Raw genomic sequence first — 16,595 nt, forward strand, 5'->3', positions numbered from 1 at the left:
CATACAGAACAAGAGAGCAAAGAAAATGAAAGCAGTAGCCAATGGGAACAAAAGCAACCATCCATTTTCCTATTCTATCAGTCTACTTTAAGTTTTTTGTTGTTGTTTTTTTTTTAATATCAATGTTTCAATTACTGGAAAGTATGCTGTCAGTGTAGCAAAAAGAATGCTCTTAAGTAGAACATCCTAATCTATTAAGAAAGCAAATATAAAATAATAAATGTAGAATGAGGATTTTAAAAGCAAACTCCAAGTTCTGACAGGGAGAAAAATTACCATAAAACAATAAGATAGAGATACTCTAAAATGGAATTAGTCCACTAAAACTAAATGTTTTAGTCCCACTAAAACTAAAAACTAAAATGTTTCCAGAAAACATCTATCTCTAATCAAAACAAGGTCTCACTCCCCTCAAATACTTCAAAAACACAAATTTACAAATTCTCTTCACCAATCCGAGTTCTTTAATTTTGAGGAGTCATGGACTTAAAAAATCTGGCAAACCTATAGTTGCTCTTTCCAGAAAAAAACACAAATGTATAAAATGTAGCATACAATTCCAAAGGTTTTTCAGACCTGTCAAGCCAATGTGAAGATTTTCAGAGAGTTCATGTTTTCCATAGCTAAGGCTCTTAATTATAAATACACTAATTCCCACTTTTAAAAATACATATGATACTAGAGAGGTAAAGAATCCTTCCACTATGTATTCCATTCGTTCTCAAAGTATTCTAACTGTGGCTCACCTAAGTGGGACAAGAGACCCAACCTAACCAACAACCTGCTTCCATTTTCCAATAGAAAAATAACTCGGAGATGAAGAATTATACAGTGCAACAATTGCGTAAGAGCAAAATGGGCAAAAAAAATTAAATCTAACATTGATTCTATAATTACAGCTAATTCAAGGACAACAATTCGAACTACCTCAAACTTAAGATAATACCAATGCTTACACTGAAAACAGTATCTACATCTGAGTGTGGGTTTACATTGTAGGCATTTTTCTTTTTTTTTTTTTTTTTTTAAAGATTTATTTATTTATTTGACAGAGAGAGATCACGAGTAAGCAGAGAGTGTAGGCATTTTTCAATGCTGCCAAAATACTGTATAGCTAACAGTTTTTGTTTGTCTCTTTGTTTGTAAGTATAAGGATTTTATACAGGGCTTTGTAATTTTTTAAATTTCTTTTCAGTGTACCAGAATTCATTGTTTATGCACCACACCCAGTGCTCCATGCAATGCGTGCCCTCCCTAATACCTGCCACCAGGCTCACCCAACTTCCCACCCCCTTCCCCTTCAAAACCCTCAGACTGTTTTTCAGAGTCCATAGTCTCTCATGGTTCATCTCGCCTTCAATTTCTCTCAACTTCCTTCTCCTCTCCCTCTCCCCGTGTTCTCCATGTTATTTCTTATGCTCCACAAATAAGTGAAACCATATGATAATTGACTTTCTCTGCTTGACTTATTTCACTCAGCATAATCTCTTCCAGTCGATACAAAAGTTGGGTATTCCTCCTTTCTGACGAAGGCATAATACTCCATAGTGTATATGGACCACATCTTCCTTAGCCATTCGTCCGTTGAAGGGCATCTTCATTCTTTCCACAGTTGGGTGACCATGGCCATTGCTGCTATGAACATGGGGGAACAGATAGCCCTTCTTTTCACTACATCTGTATCTTTGGAGTAAATACCCAGTAGTGCAATTGCAGGGTCACAGGGAAGCTCTATTTTTTAATTTCTTAAGGAATCTCCACAGTTTTCCAAAGTGGCTGTACCAACTTGCATTCCCACCAACAGTGTATGAGGGTTCCCCTTTCTCCACATCCTCTCCAACACATGTTGTTTACTGTCTTGTTAATTTTGGCCATTCTAACTGGTGTAAGGTGGTTATCTCAATGTGGTTTTAATTTGAATTTCCCTGATGGTTAGTGATGATGAACATTTTTTCATGTGTCTGATAGCCATTTGTATGTCTTCATTGGAGAAGTGTCTATTCATGTCTTCTGCCCATTTTTTGACATGATTATCTGTTTTGTGTGTGTTGAGTTTGAGAAGATCTTTATAGATCCTGGATATCAGCCTTTTGTCTGTACTGTCATTTGCAAATATCTTCTCCCATTCCGTGGGTTGCCTCTTTGTTTTGTTGACTGTTTCCTTTGCTGTGCAGAAGCTTTTGATCTTGATGAAGTCCCAAAAATTCATTTTCACTTTTGTCTCCTTTGCCTTTGGAGACATATCTTGAAAGAAGTTGCTGTGGCTGATATCGAAGAGGTTACTGCCTATGTTCTCCTCTATGATTCTAATGGATTCCTGCCTCACGTTGAGGTCTTTTATCCATTTTGAGTTTATCTTTGTGTATGGTGTAAGAGAACAGTCGAGTTTCATTCTTCTACATATAGCTGACCAATTTTCCCAGCACCATTTATTGAAGAGTCTGTGTTTTTCCTACTGTGTATTTTTTCCAGCTAACAAGTTTCATAAAAGAAAACTAAATTAGAGCCCTCAGTAAGCTCTAGAAATTGGTTAATTTTAGTTTATAAACACTAAATTTCAGTAATCCTTCGTACCTCAGATTATCAGTAAGTAGCCCATACTAACACAAAAATCTAAGACTATGGACACGAAATAACAGTAGCTCCTAAGAAACAAGAAAATAACTTTCATTTTAGTTTCATATTCATCAGGAAAAGCCCACCTGGCATGTGTCTTGGACACTGGAGAAACAGTAACCTAATCCAAAAATTTTCAGCCATTTTCCACCATGATTCTGTGTAATAATAGCTCATCGGTAGTATAAAATCTAATCTCCTAAACTGGATCCCTCATACATTGCTGGTGGGAATGTAAAATGATTCAGCTGCTCTGGAAAACAACTTGGCAATTTCTCAAAATGTTAAGCATAGGTTACCATATAACTCAGCTATTCTACCCCTAGGTATGAACCCAAGAGAAATGAAAACCTAAACCTATGTCCACACAAAACTGTGTATACAAATGCTCACAGCAGTATTCTTCATTATAGCCAAAAGGTGGAAACAACCCAAACGTCCATCCACTGATGAATGGATAAACCAAATGTGGTATATCCATATAATAGAATATTTAACCATGAAAAGGAGTGAGTTATTCGTATATGCTATAACAAAGACACACCCTAAAAACATTATGGTTGCGAAAGAAACCAATGACAAAAGACCACACATATTTTATGTTCCCATATAAGAAATGTCCAGAATAGGCAAATTCATAGAGACAGAAAGTAGATTTGTAGTGGTTTAGGACTGGGGTGTTGGGGGAATGGGAATGGGGCTAATGGATAAGGGGGTTCTTTTTTGGATGATGAAAATGTTCTAAAATTAGGAGTGCTTGGGTGCCTCAGCTGGCTAAGCATATGCCTTTGGCTCAGGTCATGATCCCAGGGTCCTGGGATAGAGTCCTGCCTTAGGCTCCTGGCTTAGCAGGGAGTCTGCTTGTCCCTCTCCCCCTGCCCTTCCCCCAACCCCGCTCCTGCTCTCTCCCGCCATCCCCTCAAATAAGTAAATATCTTTTTTTTTTAATGTTCTAAAATTAGTCACCTGTGTGGCTCAGATGGTTAAGTGTCTGCCTTCAGCTCAGGTCATGATCCCAGCATCCTGGGATCAAGCCCCTCATCGGAATCCCTGCTCAGACAGGAGCCTGCTTCTCCCTCTCCCTCTACTGCTCCCCCTGCTTGTGCTCTCTCTTTCAAATAAATAAATAAAATCTTAAAAATTAGTCTTTAAAAATGTTCTAAAATTAGATATTGTTGATAGCTGCACAATTCTGTGAATATAATAAAAACCACAGAATTGTAAGCTTTAAAAAGGTAAATTTTACGGTATGAATTATATCTCAATAAAACTGTTACATTAAAAAAAAACCTAATCTCGGGCGCCTGGGTGGCTCAGTGGATTAAGCCACTGCCTTCGGCTCGGGTCATGATCTCAGGGTCCTGGGATCGAGCCCCACATCGGGCTCTCTGCTCTGCAGGGACCCTGCTTCCTCCTCTCTCTGCCTGCCTCTCTGCCTACTTGTGATCTCTCTCTCTCTGTCAAATAAATAAATAAAATTTAAAAAAAACAAAACAAAACAAAAAAAAAAAACCTAATCTCTTTCATGTTGCATACGAGGTGTTTTAGGGTTTATCCTCTGCCTATTTCCCTAGTGTTGGAATATGTTCCCACCTTTATCTCTGCCCCATCTTATTTCATTCCCCGCTCTCTGACCCTGTGGAACTACCTATCTCCTCAGTGATACTTCCACTTATAAAAGCTTCCTTTGCTACATTCCCATTTAATCTTGTATATATCTCCATTAAACTACACACTACCCAGTGTTATTAACTTTTATTTTCATGCCAACCACATCCATGACATGGTGAACTCCTATGAATGTCTCTTCATCTTCATATACCTAGTGTCCAGAAGTCAGCCATGTGACTGGTACTAAAATATCCTTTAAGAAACCTAAATGCTTTGACTCTCAGAAGTTAGCATTCCTTCAACTGCAATGAGGACAAGAAGGCTGATAACTTTGAACTCTGAAAGGACGTCAACCAACTTGTGTTTAGATCCCAGCACAGTTACTCCTTAGCTTTGTGGACTCCACGTGACAGCTTCAACTTCCTAACCTCTAAGTGTGGATAGTTGTACCTAAATGCTGGGTTGTTTTAAGGCTTAGATATAATGTCTGCAAAGCATCTGGCACACAGAAGGTGTTCATAAATGATGGCTATTACTACTATTATTTCAACGCTATTTTTAACAGAATAGTTATCTTGATTTCACTGAGTTGGTACAACAAATTAAAGTTGTACCAATTACTGATAAGAAGGACATATTTTTTCTCACTTTCATATCTGAGGAAAAGGTTACTATTATTTGTTTCTAAAGGCTTAGGGATCAAATACACAAAACATGCTGAGACTTAAAAGCTTCAAAGATAACTTTCCTATTCAAAATTAGTTACTAGTTCTAGTTCTGCAACTTAGCATCCTCAGTTTAAGATGTTTAAATATAAATTACAAGCCTGATTTTTTGTAATTGTTAAGCTTAGTCTACAAAGAATCAACAAATAAGCCAAGTGGGTATATAAGAACAGAAACGGTAAACTAATACTGAAGTCATTACTACTCCAATAATATTGCATATTTAAATTAAATCAATTTTAGAAGAACTAGTCAACAACTCTGAACAAGACAATTCACCCACACAAAGGGGGAAAAAAAAAAACCACCTAAGAATAGCTTATGACTCAGCCTGCACCGCCGTAAGGAGAAGGTGGGGGGTGCCGGCTATTTGGTCTGTTCTCTTCAGTCTCATATCAAGGCTAAATATTGAAACAAAACTATTTACTTGTCTTGAATAAGAAGAGGGAAACATTCAGATAAACGTTTCACCTTCAAGTAAAATATCACCTCTCTGACAAAAAAAAAACAAAACAAAAAACTAAGTTCTAACGCCACTCAAGAAAACGCAAAGGCAAAAATTAAGATTCATCTATATAAATATTTTAAATGTTTGTTGAAAACAAAATTTAAAGATAAATGGGGAAAAACCAAAATAAATATGATAGTCCATATTTTTAATGTACAGAGAATTATTAAAGTAGATAATGAAAACTCTAAGACCTCAAATAGCTTTCCAAAGGGGAAATGAAATTGGGTAATAAATGTTAACATCATGAATAATCAAGGCAATGCAAATGAAATTTTGTTTTGTTCCTCCCAATAAACTTATTAAAAAAAAAAAAAGAACACAAAACCTTGGCTGATTTGCAACAATGAGGATGGAGCTAGAATGTTTTTTTTTTAATAGAGTGTATTTTATTTTTTAAATAAAAAAATTTTTATTTTTTAAATACAATATATATTTGAGAGAGAGTGAGAGAGAACATGATAGGGGAGAAGGTCAGAGGGAGAAGCAGACTCCCTGCAGAGCTGGGAGCCTGATGTGGGACTTGATCCTCAGACTCCCGGCCCAGGATCATGACCTGAGCCAAGGGCAGTCGCTTAACCAGCTGAGCCACCGAGGTCCTTACTAGAGTGTATTATGTACGCTAAGTGAAATAAGTCAGTCAGAGAAAGACAAATATCATATGATCTCACTCATGTAGGAATAGACAAATATCATATGATCTCACTCATGTAGGAATTTAAGAAAACATGAACATATGGGAAGGAGAAAAAAAGAGAGAAACAAGCCAAAGTAACTCCTTTTTTTTTTTTTTTTTTTAAAGATTTTATTTATCTGAGAGAGAGAGAGCATGACGGAGAGGCAGACAGGCAGAGGGAGAGGGAGAAGCAGACTCCCCGCCAAGCAGGGAGCCCAGTGCAGGATTCCATCCCATGACCTGGAGATCACAACCTGAGTAGAAGGCAGACGGTCCTCAAGACACTCAATGAGATGCTCAATGACTGAGCCACCCAGGCACCCCACCATGAGAGAACAAACTGAGGGCTGATGTAGGGAGGTGCGTAGGGGATGGGCCAATGGGTGATGGGTATTAAGGAGAGCACTTGTGGTGAGCACTGGGGGTTTTATGTAAGTGATGAAGCATTGAATCCCACTCCTGAAACCAATACTAACTATATGTTAAATAAATTTAAACAACAACAACAAAACCTTGACTAATACCCAGGGCTAGCAAAGGTGAGGGAAGTAGTGCTACAGACATAACTCATGGGAATGCAAACTGGTATTGCTCTTCAGAAGACAGTTTGAGAACATACACCAAAAACCCTACTAATGTTCAGAGGCAGTGAGCCAACAATTTCACAAAAATATGATAAATGGAGGAGATGTGAATATATTCACAGCAATTAATAATTAATACAGAAAGAGGCCTGGGTGGCTCAGTGAATTAAGCCTCTGACTTCGGCTTGGGTCATGATCTCAGGGTCCTGGGATCGAGCCCCACATCAGGCTCCCTGCTCGGTGGGGAGCCTGCCTCCCCCTCTCTGCCTACTTGTGATCTCTCTCTCTGTGTCAAATAAATAAATAAAATCTAAAAAAATAATAACTATTATTACAGAAAGAAAAAAACTGAAAGTAACACGAGTGACCAGCAATGGGGAATACACTGAACCATGTATCATGCTGTTACTTAAGTCAAATATCAAATTCATAATGATATCTAAATTTATATCTCAATAAGCTTACTTTTAAAAACACAAGTTCGGCTAAACCATGTAATAACATGGAAACTGGTTACATTCTTATAATTTATGATATAATGTGCATCATTACGAAAATAATAATAACAGCTAACAATCACTGAACACTTGGCAAATTCCAAGCCTGACATTTAGGTCTTTACACGTTATCATTGACATCATTATTATAATGGGGCCATCCTAGAAGGGTCTGATGCTCAGGGCCAGCCCCGAACTGCACAGCTGGCTCAAGATAAATTACACTCTAAAGAAGGCCTCACTGTAAACAATTTCAAAGGTCCCTGAAGAATGTTAAAAAAAAATTTTTTTTTTTTTAGCAGCCCAAAGGGGTCTCTCCTTTGTTTATTCAGTCCCAATGTTAAAAAATTTTTGAAACTGAACTTTAACTGTTTCAGAAAAGAAAGGTACAGTGCCCCAGACATGCTCCCTTCCCTCCAGGCATAGCCTAGGGCAGCAGCCCCAGCTAACCTAACCAAAGACAGGCCTGATTATTACTGTTATATTTATAAAGAATTTATCATGAGATGACCACACTAAACATACCCTATCTCTTCATCCTCCTGACAGCTCTCATGGTAAGTATTATTATGAGATCTCCACTTTTTTTTTTTTTTAAAGATTTTATTTATTTATTTGTCAGAGAGAGAGAACGAGCACAGGCAGGCAGAGTGGCAGCAGAGGAAGAGGGAGAAGCAGGCTCCCTGCCGAGCAAGGAGCCTGATGTGGGACTCGATCCCAGGACACTGGGATCATGACCTGAGCCGAAGGCAGCCGCTTAACCAACTGAGCCACCCAGGCGTCCCGAGATCTCCACTTTTTAAGGAAGGACAAACCAAAGCTCAGTGAGACTGTTATACTCACAGAGCTAATAAAAAGCCAAGCTAGAACTAAAACTCCACGGAGCAAAAGCCATGTTGTTCTTTTTTTTTTTTTTAAAGATTTTATTTATTTATTTGACAGAGAGAGATCACAAGTAGGCAGAGAGGCAGGCAGAGAGAGAGAGAGGGAAGCAGGCTCCCTGCTGAGCAGAAAGCCCGATGCGGGACTCGATCCCAGGACCCTGAGATCATGACCTGAGCCGAAGGCAGCGGCTTAACCCACTGAGCCACCCAGGCGCCCCAAGCCATGTTATTCTTAACTACCATGCTGTATTATAAAACACACACAGTATATACGTAAAAACAACAAAAAAAGAAAGATAAGGTGGGTAGGAGACACCAAAATGTGGTTGTTATTGGTTGCTGGACTTGGAATGACACAACATTTTAGCCTACTTTTTCCCCCTTATTTTACAAAGTTTCTTTAATCAGCATGCATTATTTTTACAATAAATATAAGTTACATAATGAAAAAGTTAAATTGAAAGAGAAAAGGATTTGGAAAAATATTGACAAACAAGTTATATTAATAATACTCAGAACCCAGCAGTCTGTATACCTCAAAATTAGACTAGTAAATTTAGAGAAGAATGTCTCTTAACAAAATTAGAACAGAAATGTAATGAATGCTGGAGAGAAAAGGAGGTGAGATCTCATCCAATGCACTAACAGGGAGAAGTGGGACTAGAACCCCAAATCTCCAAAGACAACAGCTTCACAGTTGTTTTCTCCCCTAAGGCTCTGACTTCTGGGAGAGGCTACCAGCGGACATACCCCACCAGTTCACCAAACTTCCCAAAGCATTTCAAAACCTTACCAGGATTACATCAGGACCCTCCAACTTCCTTCATTACGCTGAAAACCAAAAAAAGGAGGAAGTCAGAAGAGAAACTGAGCTAGAAGGAAGAGATCAAGAAGGAATATTCTGAACACCAGAAGAGGTATAGTGGACTGAAAGGGGGATCTTTTTCCTCAGGCTTTCCCAAAGGCAAAGTTAATAATCCTCAGAGTCACTCTAGGTAAATTGCTATTCCCAGAATGGGAAATACCCAAGTCTGCTTTCATTCAATTTGTCTCTAGGCCCCACCCCCACCCCCAAGGTCCTTCTAAGCCCAGTTCCATTGTTACTTCCTTGGTGTTAAGTTCCCTCCTTGATAACACCAATATCATCATGAGTACCTTTAATTCAAATCGACAAATATTTACCAAGTCATCACAGGTATAACACCTGGATAAGATGTATAAGAGCAGAAAATACAGAAGAGGAGTAAGGCCCAAACTCAGAATTCTATATAGGTGCTGTAGGTACAAAGGACAGAAGACAGGCACCTAACTTTGTCTTAGAGAACTAGAAAGTTGTTAGATAAGCAATCCCAGAAGAAACGACTCCTCAACTGAGTAATGAAGAACTAATCAATAAGTATCACCCAGTAGGCTAGAAAAGAAGATTTTTTAGGACTTGGGTACAGAAATAGGCAAAGACACAGACGAAAAAGCTGTTTGAGAATTAAAAGACAATGTCAGAGAACTTTGTAAATGGGGCTAATCATAGCACCTATCCCATAGGAATGTTTTAAAAATGAAATGAGGGAATAAATGTATCAAATAAGAACAGTGCTGTATATGGGAAATACTATATAAATTCTATTATCATTGATAAAAATCTAAAAACAAAACTAAGAAACAAACTTGGGAAAAATTATACTTATACGGCAAAGAGATACTATTCTTAAAATACAAAGAATACTTAGAAATAACTAAGAGACGAAAATGCTAAAGAAGTGAGAAAGGGCAGAGATAAATATTTCCCAAAGAAGAAAAATCTTTAAAAGTATAACTTCAATAATAAAGAAAACAAGGTGGTCTTCATCAAATTAGCAGATGAAAAAAAAAAGCCAATGTTTCTGAGGATGTGGTAAATAGGACTGGTATCACTGATAGGAGAATACTTTGGTACTGACAAGTTTTTCTAGAATACAATTTGGCAATAAGTTTACACTCATAGATGTGCACACAGATACAATTACAGAGATGTTAACTGTGGCACAATATAAAATTTTAAAAATAATTACAAAATACTTTAATGCTATTGAACCAACATAAGCCCAGTTCACATCCTCTGTCTACCATTTATTAGCTGTGCGATCTTGGGAAAATTACTGAACCCGTCCTTGTTCAATCTTCTCAACTATAAAATAAATAAAATAAAATAAATAATAACAGAACAGTTCTTACAGAGGGGCTGAAAACTAAACAAGTAAAAATATGTAAAGTGTCTCAAAAGTAACTAGAATACAGTGAATGCTCAGTACGTATTAGACATTATGAATGTATGGTAGCAAAGCCATATAATTTAGCCAATAAAATTCACTGCAGATAAATATACAATAAGATAGAATCATGTTTTTGATAAAAGCTAGCAAGCTAAGAATATATAATTCCATTTTTGCAAAGAAAAATTTCTAGAAGGAGATCTACCAAAATATTAACACTGACTATTTCTCTGGGTAATACGATTATTAATGAGTATTATTTTCTTCTTTCAATTTTCCTGTTGCTTTCCAATTTTCCAAAAGAACATATATTAGTCATAAAAATGGTATAAACAACAAGCCTACAGGATTTAAAAACAAACATAGTATGCCACTTTCAGGAAAAAGAAAATGAAGATTCTACTCTAAACCATTTGACAAATCTCTGCTCTAGACTCATGCTGTGCCTGAGGTTTGTTGTTCTGGCTTAAATTACTAGAAAACAGGAATATTCACAGGTGTGCTGGGTGCAAACCAAATAGTAATATTGAAATGATGGACATTTATGTTAAATACAGTGATGTGAAATACTACGTTTACTCCTAAAACACACAGAATAATCTTTTCCCAAATCTTGAATTCCTCAATAATAACGTCAAATAAGGCAAATTTACTTCTCTCAATTACCCCCCATACAACTGCCCACACATTCCCTACCCCCATTTTCTACCTTACTTTTCTCCATAGCCCTAGCAAACTCTTAACTTCTAAACATTTTGTTGTCTCTCCTTCTCCCTCTTGAATGGGAGCAGCACAAGGGCAGGAATTTTTGCAGATTTTGTTTACTGCTTATATACTCATTGCTTGGACCAGTTCCTGGCATGAAGGCACTCAATATTTTTTAAAAAGAATTAATTTGGTACCATGATTTATGAGTAACTTCTGTTGGGTTTAATTCTTTAAAGATGAAAAATGGTTGTTGATAATAAAGAAAAAGTTAAACCAGAGGACAGAAAACTACAAGGAAGGGGGGCTTCCCCCCCCCCACTGAAGTCCCTAGAAAGACAAAGATGACAAAGACACAGATGACAAAGTCAATCTGATGAGGAAAGCAATAGCAAAGATGTATTTAAGAGGGAGCTGCAGCATGTACTTTCTCAAGATCAGATTACCACCATGCTACAAAACCTATAAAACCCAGGTACTAGAGATAATGTTCAGAAAAAGCTTTGGGTTATCTGTATTTAGTCTAAATGGCTCTTGACATCTCGACCATACAAGTGACTCAGCTATAAAGGAGCCAAAAACTCCAAGTCAGAATCATAGAATGAGGACCAGGACCAGAACCAGAACAAAAGACAGGGAAAGCCTTCCAATATAATATGGAATGTCTCGGCAGCAAGACAAAATCAATTTGTAAGCTGGAACCTCACTGGAACTTTGGCAGAGGGAAAGCCTAAAATGCCCCTAGTAAGGAGAAGATAAATGGAAATTAAACCATAGTTTCTGTTCTACCCTTCAAGTTTCCAGGACTTATGACAATGTTACGAAGTGCTACACATGCATCTCAGCTCACACCATTCTCTGTTAATCTTCCAAGTTTTCACTTATACTCACCAAAATGTATTTCATGCTCACTAAAAAGTAAAATCACCAAATAATACATACGCTATGAAATTTATTAACTTGACCTACTTAATTCTTATATTTAAGCACTCATTCTTAAGTGTGAAGGAGGGCAGTAAGGGTGATGTAAAATGTCCAAATACCTATGCCAATGTGTTTAAGCAAAAAGAAAATGATAAAGCCCTAGTTATCAGTGTCCTCCCCACTGTCAGAATAAACCCTGCTGGGGTTTATCTACACGGACTCTGTAGTTTGACATGGCCCACCATTCTTTTTTTTTTTTTTTAAAGATTTTATTTATTTATTTGACAGACAGAGATCACAAGTAGGTGGAGAGGCAGGCAGAGAGAGGAAGGGAAGCAGGCTCCCTGCTGAGCAGAGAGCCCTATGCGGGGCTCGATCCCAGGACCCTGGGATCATGACCTGAGCCGAAGGCAGCGGCTTAATCCACTGAGCCACCCAGGCGCCCCATGGCCCACCATTCTTGACCATTCTTCCCCTCCCCCGCCAACCGCCTCACACCAGTCAAGTGCTCTTCACACTAAAAAGTACACATTATTTAAGCACCTGGATTCAAAGACTTGGAAGTGATAATCCAAAGCAGTAGGGTTTTTTGCAGATATAGATGTTTCCTTCCTGAAAATTTTTTCAGTCACTAGGTAAAAAGACACCCCCCCCCAACCCCCGACCAAAGAGCATTAAGCTAGTTTGAAATTTCTCACAGAAGCTAGTTGGAATAATGGTACAGGGCACTCATACAAAGCAGCAGTCACTGCGAAGCACTTTATACCACAACACTATGACATACATTTTATAGATGAGAAACAGCAGCTCAGAGAATTAAAATCAGTTGCTCAAGGTCATACAGCTATTTAGTTAGGAGCAGGAAGTTTAACTAGAAAGCCTATATTTTATCTACTATGGTTACAAGGAAAGTAAGTGAAATTTTTATTAACCACATATACTTTTATAAAATGAATATGTATTAGCTAAGAAAATAATCTAGAAAACATAAAACGGTTGCTTAAGTGAGACAAGTTAAATGCTGAATAGCTTCATAAGTAACTAAATCATTCAGTGTCCTGATGGAGCTGTGAAATGGTTTTTTTAAGTGAATCTCTCAAAATAATACTATACATTTGCAAATGAAATATACTGCCCTCTTAGAGTTGTATAAATACCTTATTTTTTGAAGCATTCACTGCTCTATTTCTGCTCAGTTTCCTCCCCTCCTCCCCCACTTCCTCTCTGCCTTAAGATCCTTTAAGACCAGTTCAGTTCCTCCTTCTCAAAGAATACCTACAAATATGCAGTCTACCCAACAGGAATCTAACATCAGTGGCTGTCCTCTGTCATCAGTTGCTACGCTCTGTAATTAAAGAAGGGTACAGAGTAAAAAATGAACTAAAAAAAAAAACAGCATTTCTGATGCACCTTCATCTTTAGATCTATTCATTTACATAATTAATTCTAAACGTTCTTATTTCTCTACTTCACACTTGGAATCCTGCCTGTAACAATTAGTACATGAAAAAAGGTCTGCCTTTTCTTAGTCTTTCTTCAAAAACAGTTATTCCATAAAAAATTTTTCCATAAATAAGATATTGAAAAGATCAGAATCCAAAAAAAAAAAAAAAAAAAGGAAAGAAAGAAAAGCAAATGCAGATAGGAATAAATATACCATATTTTTAGTAAAATAAGTTTAAGTGATGTAATTTAGCAATACAATTATTCTGAATCATTTCTGGAATTTGTTCATAAAATGCTTTACAAATAAATATAGTATATAAAAATGCTAGTTACTTATCAGTGGACTAACATGTATTTTCATTTGTTTACTGATAACAACAAATATTTATCAAATACCCAAATTACTTTTTTTTTCCTTTTCCTGAACCAAGAAGAGCGATAAAGGCACAGGTGCTAAAATTAGAAGGATCTTGGTTTGAAACCTGGTTCTTGTACTTATTAGCTCAGAGATGGAGAGTCATCAATTAACCTCCACGTTAGCATTTCACTCATCTATTTGACAGGAGAAAAAGAACTACTCCTACCGTCCTCCTAAGCTTTAACTGATTATGCAAAACAGCACACGGCCTAGCATGTACTAAGTGTTCAATAAATCACAACCACAATAGCAAATATATTTTAGTATTGAGGAAAGTATGTGAATCAGATGGTCAATAAATGTTCTTTTCATCTTACTAGAAAGATGGAAATTTGTGAAACTGTGTATTAAAGATACATTAAAAATAAAAATCTTAAGGTTATGAGGAAAAAATTTCACTTAAAAAAAAAAGATGTGTTAAGTATGTATGGTGGAATAACTAAAAAATAAAGATAAGGAAGAAAAAGAGATGGATAAAGAAAATCCTGACAGCTCCTAAATGTGGGTGACTGGCATACAGAGATTCCTTATACTATTCTTCTTTATGAAAATTACAATTTTTGGGGGGCAACTATAATTGCAATCCCAGAACATGCCTAATACATTTCCTCATGTTCGGAACAGACTGGGATTTTAGCCTTGAGATCTGTTGAACAATGTACTTTCCTGCTCAATAATTCAGGATAGGTCAAGTTTTTTCAGACAATTCTACCTTTCATTATAAAGGTGAGCAGAGGAATAAATGCATTAGAGCATTAATACAAGCTTTTCTGCTGCTCATGAATATTACATTAAAATAGCAGCAATGCACATTTCCCCACGTCCTTGAAAAATATGAAATTGTCTGTTTTTAAGTTAGGCTTTAAAAACAATTTCCACCTTCTACACTTTTGAAATTACAAGAGATGTATGTCAATCATATCTCAAAGCTGGGGGATAGGAGCGAGAAATTACTAGAGAATGTTAAACACAGCCAAAGACCCTAAAGGTATGCACATCAGTGATGCTACTGCCTTTAAAATTTGAGGGACATTATTATTAATTTATTGCATGTAAGTTTTATCACTAACAATACAGCAAACAAGGACAGGGAAGGAGGCAATTAATTGTCGTAAGAGGCTTAAGAACTTAACCTACAAAGTCTATGCCACCTAAATTAAGCTGACGAAAACAACACAAAATTTCAACTCACACCCCCCTATCTCTGGGTAAGCAAGTAAACTCTAGTAAAAACAAACTAGAGCATTTAATAAAGCGATCATTCTGTGTTAACCTTAGTTCCTAAAATAAACTGGTTGGCTCTATCAAACATATTCCTAATTCATAATTAATTCAAGTCTCAAATGAAGCATACTTGCCATTGGCTATCGTTCAACGACACCGCACATGATTAATCACCCAGATACAGCACCTTTTCACAGAATGCAAAGCCGTCTGCAGTTTCAGCCTCTGTTTACCCATTCACTACGCACACGCAGGAGTCTTTAAAAATAATAATGATGATGATAAGCAATAAACTTTACTCTGGCTTGAGAGATTACACCTTTCCGTGCTTCCTGTACACCCTGGAAGTCAATAACGCTAAAGTCAAACGGTAACATTTCCCAACTTTGGTTTAATGCGAGCGGTGGACGCCGAGCATCCGCCCACTGGCCGCTCGTGACTCGGGCTACTTTGACGCACCGGGATGCGGCTCACCTGACATTCCGCGCCAGCCATTACCAAGGAAAGCCAACTCGGCCGAAAATACAAAAATAAAAAAAAGAAGGGTCCGCGAAGAAGCGTGCGACTGCCCCTAAGGGCCCTCTTCGGCCGGCACCGCGAAAACGAGGGGCCACGCCGCCCCCCACCCCCCGCCGCCCTCAGAGGCGTCCGCACCTGCCAGGAGAGACCGGGGGCTGGGGGTCCGCCGCACGGGAAGTGGCTACCCGGCCTCGGCCCCTCGGCGTCCGCCCCTGCCCCGCCGCGGGAGCAGGAACCGGGGCCGGAGGTTTCCGCCCGGCGCCGCCAAGCCCGCCAGGGGCCTAGCTCCGGCTTCCGAGGGCCCGTCCGCGGCGGCCGGGGCGCGCAGCCGCCTCCCCGCCGGGCCCGCCGAGCCTCCCCGCGGCGAGCGCGGCGGCGCCCGCACCTGCCCCGCGCCGCACCGCAGCCCCCGCCGGCCGCTTCACCCACCTGGCGCCCCCGCCGCGCCTCCTGCACGTCACACCGCGACCCCGCGCCCCTCGGCACCGGCAGTGCGGTAGCGGACGGACGCCGGGAGACCCTGGTCGGCCACCGCCGCCGTCGCCGCCGCCGCCCGGTTCGTCGCCAGGCCGCCCACAGCGAACCTGTTGCGCAGCCTGTCACGGGCGCTCGGGCTCCGCGGCGCCGCCTCAGTCCCACAACAACATGGCGGCGGCGGCCTCCGCAGGAAGCCGGGGGGCGGGGAGGTAGGCGACGGGCCGGGCAGCTGACGGCCCGCCCGCCCGCGGCCGGCACCGACTCCCCCACCCTCGGGAACGCGAGGTTGGCCCGGGCGCCGCTCCTCACCCCCAGAGTCCCGGGGCACCCGACCCCGCGGGCCTCGTGCCGGTGCTCCGCTCGCCCCTCGGGGAGGCCCTGAAGCCCCGCGCCGGGCAGCCCTTTCCCGGAGCAGCGGCGGCCCACCTGGCTCCTCCTCCCTGAGGTGACATGTCGAGGTTGGGTGGTGCGTTTCCTGCCACTGCAGAACCCCCAAGGTTTCGGGGAAGACCTAGCCTTGTCGGACACATGC

General features: G+C 39.7%; 1 protein-coding gene across 2 annotated transcripts in view; it reads right to left on the reverse strand.

Moving 5' to 3' along the window:
- Nucleotides 1–16,223, reverse strand: part of ITSN2 (intersectin 2) — a 137,504-nt gene extending 121,281 nt beyond the window's left edge. The window contains exon 1 of one of the 2 annotated variants that reach the window (XM_045978872.1): nt 16,016–16,223. The gene's annotated coding sequence lies outside the window, so the exon portion shown is untranslated. The remainder of the gene's footprint in view (nt 1–16,015) is intronic. The other variant, XM_045978873.1, reaches the window with a different exon arrangement.
- Between the last annotated feature and the right edge of the window lie 372 nt (nt 16,224–16,595).

This window comes from Meles meles, chromosome 15 (genome assembly GCF_922984935.1).
Source record: "Meles meles chromosome 15, mMelMel3.1 paternal haplotype, whole genome shotgun sequence".
Lineage (NCBI taxonomy): Eukaryota > Metazoa > Chordata > Mammalia > Carnivora > Mustelidae > Meles > Meles meles.